This window comes from Mastomys coucha, unplaced genomic scaffold (assembly GCF_008632895.1).
Source record: "Mastomys coucha isolate ucsf_1 unplaced genomic scaffold, UCSF_Mcou_1 pScaffold21, whole genome shotgun sequence".
Classification (NCBI taxonomy): domain Eukaryota; kingdom Metazoa; phylum Chordata; class Mammalia; order Rodentia; family Muridae; genus Mastomys; species Mastomys coucha.
The window spans coordinates 65338987-65359953 of NW_022196904.1; the positions used below are offsets into that span (position 1 = coordinate 65338987).

Here is a 20967-nt window from a genome sequence, read left to right on the forward strand (position 1 = left end):
AGGTTAACATTCTTAGTCATCAGGGGAAATCAAAATGACTCTGAGAATCCATCTTACACCTGTCAGAATGGCTAAGATCAAACGCTCAAGTGACAGCACATGCTGGCAAAGATGGGGAGCAAGGGGAACACTCCTCCATTGTTAGTGGGGATATAAACTTATACAACCACTTTGGAAATCAATTTGGCATTTTCTCAGAAAACTGGGAATAGTTTTACCTCAAGACCCAGCTATATAACTCCTGGGCATATACCTCAAAGTTGCCCTACTATATCACAGGAATACTTGTTCAACTATGTTCATAGCAGATTTATTTTAATAGCCAGAAACTGGAATCAACCTAGATGTTCCTCAACTAAAGAATGATGTGGTACATCTGCACAACGGTGCCATTCAGCTATTAAAAATAAAGATATCATGAAATTCTCAGGCAAATGGATGAAACTTGAGAATATCATCCTGAGCCAGAGAGACAAATATAGTATGTACTCACTTATAAGTGAACATTAGCCATAAAATACATGATAACCATGCTATAATCTAAACACCCAAAGAAACTAAGTAATAAGAAGGGCCCAAGTAAGGATGTGTGAATCTCATAAAGAGAAACCAAATGATTTTCGAATGTGGATGGAGAGAGGGAACTGGATGGGAGAGGGGGTAAAGAAGGGAACAGGGTTGGGGATCCAGTATGGGGAGAGTGGTGCTGAAGAGGGTTGAGAGTAAGAAAGGAACTGTGGTGTGGGCATGTCTGAGACTAACTGGAGACATGGGAAGGGGGAGGCTTTAGGGAATCGGTAGGAGTGGCCCTAGCTGAGATTCCTACCAGCAGAGGATATAGAGACTGAAGTGGCTACTTCCTGTAGTCAGGTGGGATATCTAGTAAAAAGAGGGAGACATCAACCCACCCACAAAACCTTCAACCCCAAGTCTGTCCTACCTACAAGATGGAGCAGAGACTGAGGGAATTGCCAACCAGTGACTGCCCCAACTTAAGACCAGTTGCATGGGAAAGAGCCACCCCCTGACACTATTAATGATACTCTACTATGGTACAGACAAGAACCTAGCATAACTTTCTCCTGAGAGGCTTCCTCCAGCAGTGGATGAAAACAGTGGTGACACACAGCCAGACATCAGGTGGAGTCTTGTGGAAGAGTGGGGGATAGAAATGAGTGAGCCAGAAGGGTCAAGGGCACCACAAGGAGACCTACAGAGTCAACTAACCTGGGCTCATGGGAGCTCATAGAGATGGAACCACCAACTAAATAGTTTGCATGGTCTGGATCTAGGCCTCCTTCATATTTGTAGCAGATGAGCAGCTTGGTCCTCATATGTGTCCTTTAACAACTGGAAGAGGGGCTGTCTTGGACTCTGCCACTGCCTGCTATTGGACTCCCTTTCCCTAACTGAACTGCTTGGTTGGGCCTGAGTGGAAGAAGATGTGCTTAGTCCTGCTGGATCTAAATGTCTCAGAGTTTGGTGGTACCCAAGTAAGGCTTCCCGTTCTCTGAGGAGAAAAGGAGGCATAATCAGGGAAGGGTAGGACTGGGAGGAGAGGAGACAGACTGGGCTATGACCAGGATGTAAAGTAAATAAATTAATTAATTAATTAATGAAAGAAGTTTAGCCTTAACTTTCAGACTTTCATTTATCTGGATGCAAGTATGACATATACACAGACACACACACACACACACACACACACACACACACACATACACATACATATATATATGTATATATGTATATATGTATATATATATCAAAATGTTTCAATACACAATGATGGCATTCCAGGTGGTAGGAAAGAACAGGCTAAGACCTGATAACCTAGAATACTACAATAGCTGGACCTATTTTGCTAAAACAAGTACAAAACCAAAAGCAGCCACCTTCTCACCTTCCTCACATATCACATAGATCACCGTTAGGTGATCAAATCTACTGAATTAGGAATCATGGCAATTAGACAGCACAGGAAGATCATTCATTGGTGATAATGCCACAAGGAGAGAGACTTGTAGAATAAGTTCAACATGGAGTATTTATGGGTAAAACTCAGATTCCCAATAGATAAATTTGCTCTGTGCTAAATGGCTCCTCAACTTGCTAAGGATTCTTTGGCAGGAAATTAACTACTAGATAAAAAACAGCATAATAAGAAATCATTATCAACTATGTACTGTAGCAGTTTTACTCTGATGGATAATTGAGGTGTTTGGGGTGATCTGTCAGTGCATGCATGAGGAGAGAGGGAGGGAAAGAGAGAGTGCTTCTGGGAAAAGAATAAAAAATGGATGAATACATGAGAAACTGCTTGTGTTAAATGAGGACTACATAGGAGCATGAGATGAATCCAGAACAAGAGAAATAGGGGCTGTGTTGCATAGACAACTGAGGGAGGATCCCCCATGCATGCAGAAACATTTGAGTGAACAATAGGAGCTGAGTCATGTAGATATTCAAAGGCATATGGTGTTCTGTAATACAATATGTATTATATAATACATATTACACACATACACACACATGCCTCTAACAGTCACTATTCTTGAACCCTATATCTTTTTCTGATATTCCAGGAAAATGTGCTCATAAGTCATCAACAGTGACATTTACATTTGTTTCATTACCTCTGAAATCAAGGTCATATGTTCCAATAACATAACTATTCCTAACCTCTCACTGCATCTTGGTTCCTAATATTTCTAGAGAAGAAATACATTTCAAAGGTCAAACTCTTGACTCCAGCAGAGCAATGCTGCCTGGATTCTACAGGAGCAATATCTGTAAAGACTAGAGTCAAAAATAAGCATCTGGTGCCCTCATCAGAAACATGATCTCTTGGTGAATTATCAAGTATCAGAACATAAACAACAAGGGAAGCTTTAACTTGTCTAAGATCAAGGCATTTCTTGTGTTTTCTAATGAACCTTGGATATATAAAAGTGGACAGTCTGAGTCAACAGTAGAAGATGTCAAGAAAAAAAGCAGACCCCTGAGCTATGGGAGAATGCCTGTCTTGCCAGCCCTTCATTAGCAGAGTAGCAGTCTTCAAGCCTAACCTCATATGGGGTCCCTCAGTGAGAATGCATATATCCAGCCATGATGTCACAGTGCTCAGATGGTGAGATGCTCAAAGCTGCTTTATCTTTCTCAGACAGACTTGAAATAACCTTCAGTCTGGAATAAGCTGTCAAGGACTCACCCACAGTGCACATGTCCATAAACATCACTGTGCCACCATCTCATTACATGGCTGACCCACTGACCCACATGGATTCTGAAACCCAAGTCCCACGATGCTTCCTCGGAGCTCTTACTTTGTCGTCCTGCTATAGTAGTGACTTGGAAGCAAATCTCAAGAAACATATGGCTTTCCACTAGGATCCTCACATATTTGCTTTGTTCAAAGATGCTTAAGGGCTAAACATACCCTGGGGCACAGTGGTTAACACAAAAATATTTAATAAAGAGCAATCAAGACTCATCCATACCCCAGAAAAGAGCAACCATGAAGAAAAAACCATGTTGTTTGTCAAACACATGCACATATGCATGCACGCACACACATATACACACACCAACAACAACAACAACAACAGCAACCATGATCAGGGTGTACAGTAGCATTCAATAGCATTACTCTACCATTTACCCTATGTGTATCCCTTTCAGCAAATCTTACAGCCATTTATTTTCATTCTTTCCCTTGAGAGTCTTGGGTATAGATAAGAATCAAATTATTTTCTGAAAATTCTTCCCTTAAGATTCACTAAGATTACTTCTAGATAGTTTAGATGGCATAAAACAGGTTTTATACTGAAAATGGAAACTGCATTTTATAATAATGTCTATGCTACCACAAACCTTAAATGTGTATTTGAGCACCAAAAGAGATTCTGCAGGTCCTAGAGAGCCATCTCCATGTAGCTCAGGGATGTAGGTCCTACCATGTGCCTTCAGCTCCAATAGTCTGGGTCAGCGCCCACCATACACATAGACCCAAATGTTATCATTACTTGCCCTTGTCACTTTTTCCTGGACATAATGCCCTAACACTTGAATATGCTGTTTTCTTCCCATGCACACCCTTCATCTTTGTAGCCCAAGCTCTAGTTAGCCATAGAAGAAGCCCTTCTACTCATGAAAGTACTGTATTTTGCAACTAATCTGAAAACAATACGCTTTTAAATTTGGGTATAAACATAACATTCCATTTGAGCCAATATGCTCCCTCCCATTCAGTAGACCTCCAAACACACGCCTACACATATGCATCATGGATGCAAACCAAGTGCTGTCACAAAGAAGTAATCAAACCCACTCAATGCTACAGAGAATGACTTTGATAATAGCCCTCAGTGCCTTGATGAAATCATTTTCATTAGTATTTTTAGGATACTGTTAAGTGTTTCAAATATAAAAATATGAAGAAAGAATAACTCAGCCGGGCAGTGATGGATCATGCCTTTAATCCCAGCACTTGGGAGGCAGATGCAGGCAGATTTCTGAGTTCAAAGCTAGCCTAGTCTACAGAGTGAGCTCCAGGACAGCCAGGGATATACAGAGAAACCCTGTCTCAGAACCCATCCCACCCCCGAAAAAAGTAACTCAATAAACCACCATGAATGCATTGCCCTGCTTCATGTAATCTTAACATATGTTTTCCTTGTCTTTTTTTCTCTTAAAATAAAGGGGCTGGAAACATGTCTTTAATCTCAATACTCCTTGGGAGGCAGAGTCAGTGGATCTCTATGAGTTCAAGAATATGCTGGATTTGGGGGCTACAGAGTGAATCCCTGATGCAACAACAACAATAACAAAAACAAAAACTGTAGCTTTTGTTTTCCTTTAATAGTAGGACATAGTGACACACAACTGTAATCCCAGCCCTAGGGAGGTGCAAGAAGAAGGATCAGGAGCAAGACTGAGCTACATAGTAAGTTGAGACTACTACTCTGCAGTAGATAGATAGATAGATAGATAGATAGATAGATAGATAGATAGATACATAGATACATAGATAGATAGATAGATAGATAGATAGATAGATAGATAGATAGATAGATAGATAGATAGATAGATAAATAGATAGATAGATAGATGGATGGATGATTTGGTAAATCCAGACTCTCTCTATAGATGGAGAGAGACAGAGAGAGAGAGAGACAGAGAGAGAGAGATAGTAAAATCTTTGTGTGTGTGGTAAATCCAGACTAGACAGTTCTGGCAGGTTGCATCAACCCAAACAGATGTCGTTTCCCCCATATTACAGGTTTGGCAGCTGTGAGTCAACAAGTTTACACAATACACTCAAGGATAAGAACTTTCATTCAGGACATGCAAAGCTATGTGGTGATAACAAATAGCCCCTCAAATACCAATGACTTAAAACAGAGCCTATTACAGGTTGACTGTGACTCTGCTATAGCCGGCTCCATGTTGTCTTCACTGACAGCAACACAATACAGCAAAAGCAGCTTTGACCATTGCTGCTGGTGATGGCATAGGGAAACAAAAAACTGGCAAGTTATGAGCTAACTCTCAAAGCCACACATGGACATAGGTCATTTCACGCAAACTTCCTCAGCCAAAACTGGTCACATGGCTGTAGCCAAATTCAACTAGGGAAAGTGAAAAATCAAGCATGGTCTACCTACATAAAAGGGTTCCAAACAGTTCATCTCACAACAAAGATGAAGAATATCAGGACCTCAACCTAAAAACAGTGTCTCCTTCCATTCTGTGACATTCTAGAGAATTTCTTATTTCATATCTACATTCCTAGTGGACTTCCTGAATGATGGAACATTGTCAAATGAGTCTTCAGAGGCCTAGGGTAATTCATCTGAAATCACCAAAATCTCTTCTGGAATGTTCTAAAACCTTCCAGAAAACTAGTTAATTGATAAATACCTATGACTTGGCAAACAAACAAACAAAAACAAAACAAAACAAAATAACATTGCTAGATAGTCACCCCAGGAAAACAGGAGGACATATTTGTATAGAACTAGGAATGTTTACTCATAAGTACCACAGAGTGAACTTCGACCATTACCCTGTCCTTTACCTCTGTCACAATCAAGCATGTTCCTGCTTTCTCACATCTCTAGCCATTTCTGTTTAGCTGAAGCACAGTGTCCTCCACTCTAGGTCACCTAGGATACAACACCTGGAAAGTTCTTTGCTTACTCTAAATGCAGCCTAAATTCTACTATGTGTTGCATAATAGTCATTGACTAAGTTTCTGTAAGAAAAGACTCTGTTGAGTCTTTTATCTTTGTCCACTAGCAAACATTAAGTGTGGTTTTTTTGTTTGTTTGTTTGTTTGTTTTTTGTTTTTTTGAGACAGGGTTTCTCTGTGTAGCCCTGGCTGTCCTGGAACTCACTCTGTAGACCAGGCTGGTCTCAAACTCAGAAATCTGCCTGCCTCTGCCTCCCAACTGCTGGAATTAAAGGCATGCACCACCACTGCCCACCCAGCATGGGTTTTCAAATCCCATTATTTATGCCGCAGAGGGAGGGAAAACAATTTGGGTACTTATGATAAAAATGGAGGCTTCGTGTGCCTAAACATGCTGGAGTGTGCAGGGAATAATTTTGAGACTTTTTCTGGACTGAGTTCACAGCCTTCATAGCTTCCCCGGTCATCTGTTTTGTGGCCACTTTGCATGCACTTCACTTAAGAATTAGCACTATAGTAATAATACAAAGGGACAGACATAAAAGCTGAGAGCTTTCTATTGTGAAGATGTAAGACAACTTTGCGATGATGAAAGCTACTTTCATTCTGCACTGGCAAATGTCCTTATGCTTTGTTATGGATCTGATGTCTTCAGGGGCCTCAGATCTTTAACAGTATATGGTCCATCATGAGGCCTGCCTAGTGCTTATCCCCAGCAAAGGGAATCGCCATCAGCATCACCATATACATCTTCCAGAGGATGCCCTTGCCTCTGATTTTGTTCTTGGATATCTTTTTACATCTAATTTGGAAAGTGTCAAAACGGAACAAAATCAATGATGCTTAACAGGAAATGAGAGAACTACACTGCTCCTCGGGATTCCTCTGACAATATGGTTGTCAGCCCAAGTCCACATGAGTCAGCACTCAAGGATGGATAATGGAAGTGTATACCAAGTGTTGCATTTTCAAAGTAACTTCACAATCTATTGTTTATTTCAGTCTTCACAATTCTAGCAGGTTGCATCAACCCAAATGGATGTTCTTTCTCCCATATCATAGGTTTGGTAGCTCTGAGTCAACAAGTTTACACAATACACTCAAGGATAAGAACTTTCATTCAGGACATGCAAAGCTATGTGGTGATAACAAATAGCCCCCCAAATGCCAATGACTTAAAACAGAGCCTATTACAGATTGACTGTGACTCTGTGTATCTGATTTCAGGGTTGGTCATCCTGCACTGGGGAATCAATTAAATGGCTCATCCCTTGGTGAAAGTTCACTCTCTTTTTCTCAGCAGTCACCCATTTCCTATAGTTCTTCTTCATTTGAAGTAAAAATCAACATAAGAACAATGACATATAGTATTTACTACTAAAAGAGTCTCTACCCTAAGAACCTATAATCGTCATGAACATCAAGTTCCATGTAGCACAGCAAATGTGAAGAATCACAGGGGAGAGCAGATGAGCAAATTCTGGTAACTGACAACTCTAATATCTCATTCCAGAAATAGATAAAGTAGAAAACTTCCTGTTGCAGAAGACCTAAAAATGTTTGCTTGTGTGTATGGAACATATGCAAGTGCTATGCACCAGGCCTGCAGGAAAGCATCTGGGGAATACAGTTTAAATCATGGAACAAAAGCCAAAACTCAGGAGCATGCGTGTGAAAATACTTTAAGGAAAAAACAAAATGGAAATCTGAAGATATTGAAAGCAGCCGAGGTTAAAATATCATGATGATAAATTAAAACTTTACCCAATAAAAAATATATGCGTTTAAGATAATGAGCAAATGAATAAATAAATAAATAGAAAAAGAAAAAAGAATACACACTTTTACCACAACTGTACAATATAGCACTAGCCTTTACAAAGCAGTTAAGCAAGAAAAAGTGGGGGAAGCAGATCAATCACATAGTAATTACCACTGAAGATCAATAAGATGTGTGGGCCATTCACATGGCTGTGACAATAAAAGGTAAACATCATTCATCTTTTTTATCAAAAACTAACTAGGAAATAAATATGAAATCAGATAAAAATGCTAGAATAATGACATCCTTAAATATTAAAGAATTATTCTAAAGAGAAATATACAAGATCTTTCCAGAGGAAAACCTAAAACTCTATCCAAAAATCTTTATAACAGATCTGCACATATGGAAAGATTTACCATCTTCATGTATAGTTATGATTATATTCTAAGGGAGAAATTTTCTTAGAACTAGATTGTGTTAATATGTTAATCCAGAGAAAGTTGACTTCATAAATCAGAAGCATTTGAAATATAAGCACACATTCAGAGAGACATACATGCACACACTGGCATCCACCATATCTATGGGGCACTGGTTCATGGTCATAATCTTTGAAATCAAAATCCATGAGCACTCAAATTGCCTTCAAAGGATTTCTTAATGATCACATCCATCCTACATAATCTCTAAATATTTAGAATCATCTGTAGATTACATATGACACCAACATAATATAAAATCTATGTCTATACTTGCTACACTGTGTTCTTTAGGGGAAAATGATCCCCATGTTTAGTTACTATTCTGTAGAGCTGCAGCCAGCATAGGCCTCATTCTATAGTACACAAGAGAACAATTTCTAAGCAGTGGGTGTTCTAAGCTGTGGCTACCTCAGAGTATGTTGCAGGCCATAGCATTTGAGTAGAGTCAGCATACTGTGCAGAATACAGAACTTTTACATTTTACTGTTACAAAATTAATTTTGGAATTTAAAAAAAAAATCTTTTCCATCCACAGCTGATTAAATCTGCAGTTGGCTGAGTTTACAAAGCTTCTACAGAACCATGGAAACAACTGAGAAGAGAGACAGCCTTCAGAACTGGAAGAAATCTGACAACTACACATGCAGCATTGTAAAAAACTAAAACACTGAACACTAAGAAATCAAACAAGCTAATCCAATGAGTGGGTTAATAGACAGTAAATTCTCAAAAGATAAAGTACAAATAGACAATAAACTTGTGGGAAAGGTTCTACATTATTATCACCAGATAAATGTAAATCAAAACAACATTGAGATTCTACGTCACCCCAGTCATAATGGCAATCATTAAGTAGACAAGAGCAATGATGATGGGGATACAGAGAAATGGGAACCCCTAGACGCTGATGGTGGGAATGCAAATCAGTCCAACTGCAATAGAAATCGGTATGGAGGTCCCTCAGAAAAACTAAAAATAGTGCCCATTACAGCACTCCTGGGGAATTTAGTCAAAGAAGTTCAAGTCATTACACCATGAAGATACCTGCACGTTGACGTTTACTGAAGCACTGTTCACAACAATCAGACTACAGATCCAACCTAGTTGTTTGTCGGCCAAACAATGAATAAATTAAAGCTTGGTATGTTACACAACTGATCTATAGAACCAAAAAGAAAAATAGGTTGTGTCATTTGCAGGAAAATGGGTACAACTAGAGATCCTTGCATTAAATGAGTTAATTCAGACTTAGAGAGACACATATTATAGGTTACCTCTCATTTAAAAAAATCCCAGATTTTATGTATATACATAAAATTCTGACATATATGTGTGTGTGTGTGTGTGTGTGTGTGTGTGTGTGTATGACATGAAAATAGAAATGAAAATCTGTAGAGAAATGAAGGAAACTTACCAAAAGGGGAAGCAAGGAGGAAGGGAGGTAATAATGGGGGAACATGATCAAAGTATGTTATATAATGTATGAAAATGACCCTATATTAATAATACAGAACCCGCAGTAATGGGAACCAATTTGTAGACATGAACAGATCTTTAAGAATAGCATCATGTAGAGAAAGGACGAAGTGAAATAAAATATTAGTGCAGCACCATCATAGACAAATGGTATTTGGAGAATAAAAACAAAGGCAGAAAAGAAGACGTAGAACAGAGAAGGCTTGGTTTGTATTAGAAGCTGCTGGGTCATGCGGACAAGTGGAAGGAGACCTGTAATACATGCTGGGTCCAAACAAGTGCTTTCAAATTAATTTTCTTTTCAAACAAATCTCTAAGTAACTTCTACCAGTCAGACTACATAGTCATGTTGAAGGAGTATTTTGTTTGGGCATCCAAATTTTCTCGGCCTGAAGGGGTAGACTTCTTACACTGACAGATCCCTGCAGCACTACCCCTTGGTCTTTGTGAAAGGCAGGTACATGGCAAAGCTCCAATTCCATCTGTCTTTAATCATCCCTGTTTAAATGAGGTCAGCATGAGAACATATTAATAAAATAATTTGATAAAAGCTAGTATGAAATCTCCACATTCTGCATAAATACAGTAGCCCCAAATTTCTTAACACAGATATTTTATGAATACAAAATATCTTTGCTAGAATTGCTATTTAGCTTATAATTTTGATTAAATCCAAATGTAATTTTTTTAAAGCTGCCCTAACAAACCAGACATGGGTATGATGCAGAAATTTACATACAGGCAAAACACCCCTACAAATAAAACTTTTTTTTAGAAAAAAAAATTTAGGCTGCCCTCGGGTCAATGAATGATTTGATTCAGCAGGTAAAGGCCCTTTCTATGCAAAGCTGTCACAAATTTTGAATTTTTGAGTCACATAAAACTAGGAGGGAAGAACTAACTCCATAAAATTTTTCTCTGACCTCTCCAAATATGTACCGTGTCATGTATACACAGATAGACACACACACACACACAGAGAGAGAGAGAGAGAGAGAGAGAGAGAGAGAGAGAGAGAGCATGAAAACACAAATACACAAATATATATATACATACATATATATACTACATACATATATAAGAAAGAAAGAAATGAAGTCACAAAAATAAAACTGACTTAACCTTCAATTATGTGGCTCAGTTTTTTCTCAAAGGCCCTAACCATTAAAACACAATGAATAAGGGAAATACAGCAAATGTGTTTTTAAAGGACATAAAAACATATTCCCACACAGACACACACACACACACACACACACGAACTAAAATCAAATGATTTCAAGATTACTGTTATTTTTCTAGGTGTCAAAGCAGTAATCTGAAATATGCATTCTAACATCTAAAGATTTCCTCTGGTGAGTTATAAAACATGGGGCTGGGAATCGAGCAGAGTGGTAGAGTGATCCACTTAGCATGCAGCAAATCCCGAGTTCATTTCCTGGAGCTATGAAAGTAAGTAAATAAGTAACTATGGATTCTGTCTTCAAATCTGATGTCTTCCTGATAATAACTGCCAACGATCAAGTTCATGAGCAGGGGCAGCCTTCAGCAGGGAGGACAGTCTATTCTCTGCTCAGAGAGCAAGCTGCCTGCAATGTTTTCCTATTTTGCTGACAAGTAGAAACTTATCGATTGAATGTGAGTTATGAAATTCATCTCATACTGAGAAACATTTAAGAACATTATAGAATTTTTTTACCCCTGCAATAAATCTAATGAGTAATAAGAAAAAGCATCTACTCATGAATATAGAGAAATATTTCCTCAAGCAGTCACGCCAGATAAATTATTCACCTCCTACAATATGCCACAAAATATGCTGCCAATAGATTGTTTTTTGAAGTGCACTGTTCGTGCACACAGGGATGAATGTTTATAAAATGTTAATGCCTGTCAGTTTCTTCAAAAGTATGACTGTGCATGACTGAAGTCAGGCACTGGCTGTAAGAATTCAGCAGGTCCAAACAAGCATTTCTTTAAAGTGCAAAAAGATAAACAAATCCTAATAAGTTTCTTTTGTGTATTTGGTTGGCATGGCAAGCCTCTGTCACCAACAAAAGGTGTAAGCATTCTATATGTTTTAAAGTTCATTAAGAATCTAGAATCAGCTACCCTGAGGTAGATGTAATTACGTCCTCTTAACAATTAAAAACCCCAAGGCTGGCAAGATGTCAAAGATGCTTGTCACCAAGCCTGGTGACATAAAACCGTGGGATGCACATTGCAGACAGAGTGAACCAAGTCCTGGTAGTTGTCCTCTGACTTCCACATACTTGCAGAAACATGCACACCCATTCATGTACATACATGCTATACATACATACAAAATAAATAAATTAGAAAATTCAGTGTAGCCACCAAACTGCAAACTGCAGTGCTAAGCTTTGAAACAATCCTTACCCAACTCCATGTATGATGCTTTTCCCATTTAAAATCAGCTGGTCCACTTTGTTTTCCTGGTGTCTTATCTTACAGCAAAACATAAAGAAGATAACTTACTTCATTTGTTTCAGTATATAAAAGTAAAACATGTCTATGGCAATGGGCTATCAAATAGCTCTCCGGAGACCATGGAGGTGCCACAAGCTTTGAGTGTAAAACAAACCAACCTGTTTCCTTTTCATTCATCTCTTTTTTCCCCTTTACTTATTTATTTACTTTTTATCCTGATTGTAGCACCCTTCTCCTTCCAGTACCCTCCTCACATGGTCCCACCCCCATCTCTCCTTCCCCTTCATCTCTGAAAAAGGCGAGGTACCCCTGGGTACCAACACACCCTGATACCTCAAGTCACTACAGGACTAGGGTCATCATTTCCCACTGAGGCCAATCAAGACAGCCCAGTGAGGGGACAGAATCCACAGGCAGGCAGCAGAGTCAGGCCAAGCTCCTGCTCCAGTTGTTGGGGAACCCACATAAAGACCAAGCTGCAGGTCTGCTACATAGGCCTAGGTTAGCTCACTGGTGGACCAGAGCATATTTTGTTGGGATAAAGGAAGCAAATAATTCCATGCCCAAACATACATCCTTGTTCATAACAGGAAAAATGCCACAGTGTAGAAATATGTATTCTGCCTGTTGGTGGTAATGATAATGATGGAGGACAAGTGATGAACAGGTAGACACAGTCTCAGCACTGACAGCACATTCAAGGGAAGCCTAAGGACATCCTACTGGGGTTTGCACAGTTGGGTGTCCTGACTCCCAAAATGATAAAACTAGTGTTGATCTAATGAGCTGGTGCAGTGGGCATTGAACTCATGATGTGGAGTTGGACCTCACTTACATGACTTTTAGCAAGTTATTTAACCCTCTCTGCTATTAGAGTTCCCTCATGTGGAAAAAGAATATAATCATATCTGCCTGCAGGGGATTGGGAGAGCTGATGAGCTCCTGGACCATGGTAATGGCTGAATAATGTTAGTCATTATTGTCATCTGAGCTCTATATGCCTTCTCTGCTATTTGACGTTTACCTGTGTTTTCTCGGGAGATCCCCAAAGGATACTGGCCTGCAGGCATGAGGACCAGGAACATCTGCACCCCTTTAAGCTTTGTTGGAGTAACACCATATTTCCTAAAACAGCTATGAGCTCTAGGCCAAGAAGACCAGGGCTCTTCTAAGCAGTGACTAGAGACAGCTTCACCCCTCAAAGACTCTGCAGCAAATGATCCTTTTGATCCTTTCAAAGGAAGCAAGGAAATCATTGCTTCAAGTCAAAGGGGCTATGTGCAGAAATCCAAAGACATGCAAAAGGGAAATAAACATGTGTTGCATGCCCTTATTATTGTGACTCACAGATCAAAGCAAACTCAATCTGAAGCTTAATTTCTTACATTGTCCTGTCACTGATGTTCAATTGGATGGGCAGACACTTATGAATATGTATCCCACTTGAAACAGATCTTTTGTGATGTTATTTCATTAACCCGAACAGACCAAGTGTTTACAGATGTTTTCAGTACACGTTCATGCATAATAGCCTGTAAAGCCTTAAGAAGACCATGACATTCTGACTTATACTTTTCAAAGAAAATTTTGAAGAGCTGAAGGGAATTGCATCTGGCTGCTCAATTCTGAATAAGGTGGTGATGGTTGTGTAGATAAGTGGGTACCAATGGTGAAATGAAACTCGCTTTGATGTAACAGAGAAGCCATGGGCATAGGCATTTCTCAAGATCACAAAGGAAGTAGCCATGAACAAACACCGAGAAAGCAAGCAAGCAAAAAACAGAGAAGAGTTGGAGAAAAGAAAGGTACCCAAGTGATGATCAGAGGCTGTCTCAGGAACGTTGTAAGGAAAGGGGCACATCTTAGAAGCACTAACCAAAGCGAAACTGATCCTCAATAAATAGCTGGCTTCTCTCTACAGCTCTCACATCTGACATCCAATTCACGATGCTTAGGCAAAGCAATAAGGAGTCCCTTTTACTGAGAGATGGCTTATGTGTAGGGCAGTGTGCCAAGCATCTTACAGTCTTCTTCCGTCGATTGGAATGGGAACCAATAGTGGTTTTACAAACTGTAGTACAGGGGTGTATCTCTTTATCTGTATATTAGCTTCTTATGGAAAACTGAACATCTGAGAAATTAAATGACCTGCCTAAGAACATGTAAGAAAACCAATGCAGAACAAGGCAATGTGACTCAGAAGCCATAGGTTTCTAAATAGATGAAAAAAATATTATGAAATGTTAGGAAAATATGACACTGTACAGCTGGGCCTTTTGTAATATGGGAGAAAAAAAATACCCTGTTGATTTTTTTTCAGACCAAACTTTAATAGAGCTGACACAGAACAAGGAATGCAGAGAATATTGGGAATGGGGTCTCCTAAACTTCAGGGACTTCCTGAACTTTGTGGTGCTTCTTTCATTTCCATTTTATCTTTGAGTTTCCATGTGTGGGTGGGGTTGGCATGGACACATATGTGGAGTTCAGAGGACAACCTCAGGCATGAATCCTCACATGCCTTCCACCTTCTGTTTGAGATATGGGCTCTTACTAGCCTGGAACATAGGCCAAGCTAACTGACCTGTCTCCATGGCTCATCTTGCCATCTTTGAGATTACAAGTATACTTCTTAATGTGAGTTTTGGGAATCTAATCTTACATTCTCATGCTCACAAGGCAAATTCTTTACCTCGGCCCTTCTATTTTTATGCTGTTGTTGTTGTTCTTGTTGTTGTTGTTGATGATGATGATGATGATGTTTGAGAATTTTATGTTGGTTTGTCTTATTTTGTTTTTTTAGGGTTTGAGTTTTGAATGTTTGTGTGTTTTCTCAGACATGATCTTGCTATGTAGTAGCCTTGACTAACCCTTGCACTTACTGCATTGACTGGCCTAGACTCAAACATACAACAATCTCCCTGACTCAGCCTCTCAAGTTCTGGCACTACATGTGTGAGCTACCACACCTGACCATTTTCCCTTGCTATACATAATACAAAATATAATTTGTAACTACTCTAATGATGTCCTGGCATATTGTTTTTAATTGATAATAAATTAACTGTGTATAATGTTAAAAGATGAGGTTAATTTCAAAAGTTTTTTTTTAGGAAGTAATTTTCAACTGTTTATCATTAAATAACAGATTGCCAATCAGATAAATAGTAGTCAGACTGAATTATCATTTTGGTAACTGTTGTGAAGCAGTCACTCTTCTGGGTTACCATGTGACTGTCATTACTAAGTGATAATTTGTCAGTCACTCCTTCCCTGTAACAGCTATGGCTGAACTTATATTGGAATATTTGCAAAATAGCATAAGAAAATGCATAACATAATATCTCGTCTCCTAGCCAGGAAGAGGAGGGAGAGAAGGAGGGAGGGGAAGATGGAGGAGAGGATTTACATTATAGGCATCTTAGCAGTTTAAATATAAAGGACAAGGAGAAAAAATGAACCCTTGGAATTTTGTGCTTTTTCCCCCCTTTCATTTGGAAACACACATCTCCAAATGCAAGATCTGGAACGACAATATCACTGTCTTTCTCAGGGGAAAAAAAATGGATTCAAATAAAGAACATCCTGACACTTGAAAATGAATTCAAGTAGGCAAGCCAAAAAAGAGGACTGTTTCCCCGTGATTAATTTAAAAGGAATGTGGGTTCCAGCATGGAAGGCTGTTCTCAAGCTTAGAAATCTCCCAAGGCCTGATACATGGCCATCCATCTAACTGTCACTGTAAGGAACACCAGCACACTTCAAACCCAGCACTACATTTGAGCCTCACATTAAAGCTGATGCACAGCAGGAGCTCAACTAATATTTGCTGAATTTTTGTGTACACACATCCATATGCATGCATTAAAAAAAAAAAAAAACTAGCTCAAGAAACCCAAAATGTGTTCTCATTTCCAGTCTCTGAAGTAAGATCCTGAAATTGGCTTTTCATTCATGAACTTGACCTGGGAACACTTCATGAACTTGATCCCCTGAAAGCCAGGCAGTTCATGGAATTCTGAGCCCCCACATTATGCAGTTGGTCAACCCATCAGCTCTCAAAGGTGTGTAGTGCCAGCAACAGCATCTCAGTTGCATCAACCCTGAAGTAAACCCAGAGGAAATAATTCCAGAGGTCTATTCTGTATCCAAACACCTGCGTGACTCCTTGATTGTAAGGATTGCAACTAGAATTCTTTTCCTGCTACCTGTAAAAATGTCGCGCATGAGGGGAACAAAGCCACAGTTCTGCTGGATATTAGTTGACCCCAAGCCAAGCTCAGGTGCCAGAGCAGTCGTGTCCCCAGCTCCTGTAGAGTTGTGGTAAGTATGGAGAGACCAGCTTTAAATATCCAGCATAATGGAGTGCATATTCTAAGGACAAGATGGACATTACAAATACACAGTCCAGAGCACGGAGTCTCAATGGAGGAGTTAAAGAAAGGTCTGAAGGAGCTGAAGGGGTTTGCAGCCCCATAGGAAGAACAACAATATCAACCAATCAGACTCCCCTGAGCTCCCAGGCACTAACCACCAACCAAAGAGTACACACAGAGAAACACTTGGCTCCAGTCTCATATGTAGCAGAGTATGGCCCTGTCCAACATCAATGAGAGAAGAGGCCCTTGGTTTTTGAAGACTAGATGCCCCTGTGTAGGGGAATGCCAGGCTGGGGAAGAAAGAGTAGGTAGATGGGTGGGTGGGGGGACACTCTCACAGAAGCAGGGGGAAAGGGGAGGAGATAGGGGATTTTCAGAGGGGAAACCAGGAAAGGGGATAACTCTTGAAATATAAGTAAAGAAAATATCTAATAAAAATAAAAAAGATAGCCGGGCGGTGGTGGCACATGCCTTTAATCCCAGCACTTGGGAGGCAGAGGCAGGCGGATTTCTGAGTTCGAGGCCAGCCTGGTCTACAGAGTGAGTTCCAGGATAGCCAGGGCTATACAGAGAAACCCTGTCTCGAAAAACCAAAAAAAAATAAAATAAAAAAAATAAAATAAAAAAAAAAAATAAAAAAGATTATCAAAAAAAGATACAAGAGGAGTATATGAATATATATGTAAAAGCTATATACAATGTAGATAATTATCTAGATGTGTAAGTTAGCCTACATAATGGTGTACTTAGGGGGCTGAAGAGATGGCTCAGCAGTTAAGAGCACTGACTGCTCTTCCAAAGGTCTTGAGTTCAAATCCCAGCAATCACATGATAGATCACAACTATCCATAATGAGATCTGACACCCTCTTCTGGGGTGTCTGAAGACAGCTACAGTGTACTTACATATAGTAAATAAGTCTTAAAAAAATAAAGTTGTACATAGAAAACATTAAATATATCTTATAATATTGAATATATTATACAATTAATATTAATGTAGTGTGTGTGTGTGTGTGTGTGTGTGTGTGTATTCACACATATTACTGCTGCCAATCAGCTAGGATTTAAGAAGTAGACATGGATCACAAGCTAGTGGACATCTCTGGAGTATGCAGATGCAACAGAAGTAAAGATAAGAGCTTTGGCAGTTATGCTCACACCTCGCTCTTTTTAAAATATCTGAAAATGTGGAGAGAGGGAAGAACTAGTAGTTAGAGTCCTATCTGTAGGATAAGAGAGAGAAACTAACTGCTCTTTTCCTGGGCTCATGAGACATGTTTTCACATTCCTTATACATTGATGTGGAGGCGGGGGAGAGGTTGGTGTATTGTTCTGTTTATATTATTTAACAATTTTGATGGTTTCCAAACTTAAGACTACTGGTTCCAGGCATTTTTTTCTTTTTTATTCTTCCTTCTATCTTGGATATAATACTATATGTTTTTAAAAAGACAAAAACAAAACAAAAAAAACCACACTAATACACCAGTAAAAGCAACGGGAAATACACCACTTGGAGTGGCTTTACTTAATCTGTGTTTTTGGAAATGTTCCTAGTAAGGTGCCCTGTGAGTTGAGATACTCCAATGATCAATAATCAGAAAAAAGTTAAGATCACCATAAAATTTGACTACATGCAAAGCAGGATTAATTACTCTAGCTAATCGTGGGACCGTTCCCTTCACTTGAGTTCTTCAGATGACTCCCTTCAACTCTGTTGTCCACCATCACAATATCCTGTACAGAGTCAGCTATTGGCCAGAACATACTTTAACCTTAGTTATAAAGACACTAATGAAGAATAGTTTGGATAGGAGCTAGGTAAACATTTGTTTGCATCTCTGTTTCCATAGCACCTATAACCAGTTCTGGTGTCCATTTTAAGATATATAGCTTTGCATGTCACAAGTTTAAGGTACATTTTCCCTCAAATAGTCCACAAATTATGACAGATGTCACCACTACTCATTCCCTTGCCCATAAGATATCACCTGCCTAGACGGAGTTCCTCTGCTGAACGGTTTTATTGAAACTCACAGTCATTTTCTATGTGATTGTCAGGACATTCATCATGAGGACAAAGAAAATGAAAACCCCAGGCCTCAAAACTGAGTTAATGTCCATGAGCAAACAGAGCAAGGAAGCCAACAAGCCAGACCCACGTTCAGGAAAACAGAGGAGGGAAGAGACTATTTACCAAGGACAGAATGGAACATAAATAGAATTTTCCTCCTGGAAAATTCCTTTGAAAATATTTACATTGTCATCTTATTTTTACAACTTGCTTAACATCCTAAATAACAATATCCTTGGGCAAAACAAACAAACAAATAAACAAAAGACAATCAAAAACCAACTCTGGTGTCTTCTGGAGTCATTTAATTGAAACTGCCATTAACAAGATAATATTCCCACTTTCATTTTTATGAAATCCCTAGAACACAAAACACTGTATTGTGAACTCAGTGCATAGGGAGAGCTTCAGGAGGGTGTCTCATTTCTCTCCATTGCCAAACCCCTAGCATCAATCCTAGCATCAAACCAAATTGGAGACCTCTGACGCACTTGCAGAGTAAAAGTGACTTATCAAATGTCTCAGAATCAGATGAAGAGAAAGGGGAAGTTTATGGCATAGGAGTCAGACCCTTGAGATTTGGAATTTTGACTTCTCTTTCTTAGCCACTAAGCACTGAAAAACAGGTAGACTTTCTAAAGCTCAAGTTCTGTTTTTGTCAAATAGAGATAAAGACTACTTACCAAATAGAGATAAAGACCATTCATACTAGGACGTGGAAAGTACAAATCAGCTCTGCAGGCAAAAACATCAACACTTACTAGGCATAAGAAAGTGTATGTTCTTTTTACTTTCCCTGAAAATGGTCAAATGATGTCAGTGGTGTGAAAACTTCACTTTTATTAGTAAAAGAAAGTAAGGTGGAGACACAGACCTCTTGACATTCAATATGACAGATACTTTGTTGAAAGGTGTGTGTGTGTGTGTGTGTGTGTGTGTGTGTGTGTGTGTGTGTGTGTGTGTACATATATGGCAGTCCAGGGGTCAGGAGCCTTCTTTTCCTTTAATACAATCTCTCCCTAGCTTGGAATTTCACCAAGTACGCTAGATTCGCTGTCGAGTAAGTTCCAGGGAACTACCTCTCTCTGTCTCCCACCTCACCTTCACTAGGATTCTAAGAATACACCACTCTACCCGTCATTTTCTGTTTGCTCTGGAGCTCATGCTCGGTTCTTCTAGACTTAATTCATAGCTGCCTAAACCGAAACCTGCACCCTGGGTCCAAAATTTGTTCCTCCTCCTTGGCAACAGCTACTGGGCTCACAGAAAGGATTCTATGACCATGCTTTTCAGAGACAAGTGGCAACTGTGTTAGCCACTTTCCTTGTGACAGAACACATGCCAAGAACAATTTAAGGAATGAAGGGTTTATTCTAACTCATGATTTCAGAAGATTTGAGCTACAGCCATTGACTCCATGTGCTTGAGCAGAATCTCATGGTCATGAGAACCTGGAGCTGAGGAGTTCCTTTAACTCATTGTAGAAAAGAAACAGAGATGGAAAACAAGAAATCCCAGAATCAGATTATATCTTCAAGCCTTGTCTCCAGTTACTTTCTTCCAACTAGAAGCTATCACCTAAAGCTTATACCACCTTCTACAAAAAGAACCACCAGTTGGAAACCAAGTTTTCAATACAGAAGCCTGAAGAGGCATTTCATATTTAAATTGCAGCAACTTATCACTCCTTAGTGTCAACTATGATTTGAGTATGGTTTAAATGTCCCCAAAGTGTAATGTGCTGAAATTTAACCCACATCTTGAGAATCAAGAGAGTGGCAACTTAATCTGATTATAGTATATAAGGTCACCAAGTGGAGTCTCATGGTTAAATGCTGGTGCCTTTTAGGAAAAACAGAAGATATATAAAAGATCCCTGTCCCTTGCAGAGTTCATGTGATGGTCTCCATCAACTTGGGGCTCAGCTAGCAAGATTATAATCAGAAAAGGGCCCTCAACTTTCAACCAGAGTATAGAACCAAAGCACACAACCTCAAGAGTTTCATCATAGTAACACAAAGAGGATTCACATAGCATTTCTCCTAAAAACCTTACAATGGTAAAAGTCTCCCTGCCCCAGATCAAACAGCACTATCTGAGCTCAGTTTCACTCTACATAGGGTCCACATCTCAAGCTGAATCCCA

At 39.3% G+C, this 20967-nt stretch overlaps 1 protein-coding gene across 7 annotated transcripts in view; it reads right to left on the minus strand.

The window, feature by feature from the left end:
• The window catches only part of Sv2b (synaptic vesicle glycoprotein 2B), a 189570-nt gene that overhangs the window by 104282 nt on the left and 64321 nt on the right, over positions 1-20967 (minus strand). Inside the window, exon 1 of one of the 7 annotated variants that reach the window (XM_031387005.1) lies at positions 6080-6148. The exons of the other annotated variants lie outside the window; for them this stretch is intronic. The gene's annotated coding sequence lies outside the window, so the exon portion shown is untranslated. Of the gene's footprint in view, positions 1-6079; positions 6149-20967 lie in introns of those variants that run through there. 7 annotated transcript variants of the gene reach the window in all.